The sequence below is a fragment of the Centruroides sculpturatus genome, unplaced genomic scaffold (genome assembly GCF_000671375.1).
Source record: "Centruroides sculpturatus isolate CEXI.00-Female unplaced genomic scaffold, Cexi_2.0 scaffold1082, whole genome shotgun sequence".
NCBI classification, from domain to species: Eukaryota; Metazoa; Arthropoda; class Arachnida; order Scorpiones; family Buthidae; genus Centruroides; species Centruroides sculpturatus.
This window is the reverse complement of record NW_019385300.1, coordinates 2,796-3,284: the sequence shown is the minus strand read 5'-3', so window position 1 is coordinate 3,284 and position 489 is coordinate 2,796. Positions and strand designations below refer to the sequence as shown.

The window sequence follows — 489 nt, the reverse complement described above, 5'->3', positions numbered from 1 at the left end:
TAATTCAAAGAAATATTATTGGAATTATTATCAATTTATTAATTTAATTTCTTTTAAAATTTTATTTAAATAATTAAATTATTTAAAATTTTATGAAAAGTCATCTGATACGCTTAATTTGTAAAATCGCAAATCATTATTATTGGCTAAAAATATCAAAACAAATAAAATTAATCTATTTAAGAATTTATAATCAATTTTAGCAATTAATTTGAATTAATTTATTTATAGTTCAAATACGAAAATAAATATACTCGTTTGAGTGTAAGTTTATTATTCAATACAGTATATGAATTTTTTTAAATATTTAAAAATTTTATTAAAATAATTAATTTATAAAGTTTTTAAAATAATTTTATACACGTTATTATAAAATTATAAAAGAAGAATAGAAGAATAAAGAAAAAAGAAGAATTTAGAAAAATACTATAAAAGAGTATTCTTCTAAAAAAAATAAAATATATGTTGTAATGTGATAAAATTTGATTT

At 13.7% G+C, this 489-nt stretch overlaps 1 long non-coding RNA gene across 1 annotated transcript in view; it reads left to right on the top strand.

The window, feature by feature from the left end:
* The first annotated feature begins 231 nt into the window (after positions 1-231).
* Positions 232-489, top strand: part of LOC111637350 — a 924-nt gene continuing 666 nt past the window's right edge. The window contains exon 1 of the long non-coding RNA XR_002758677.1: positions 232-264. This is a non-coding gene — a long non-coding RNA (uncharacterized LOC111637350). The remainder of the gene's footprint in view (positions 265-489) is intronic.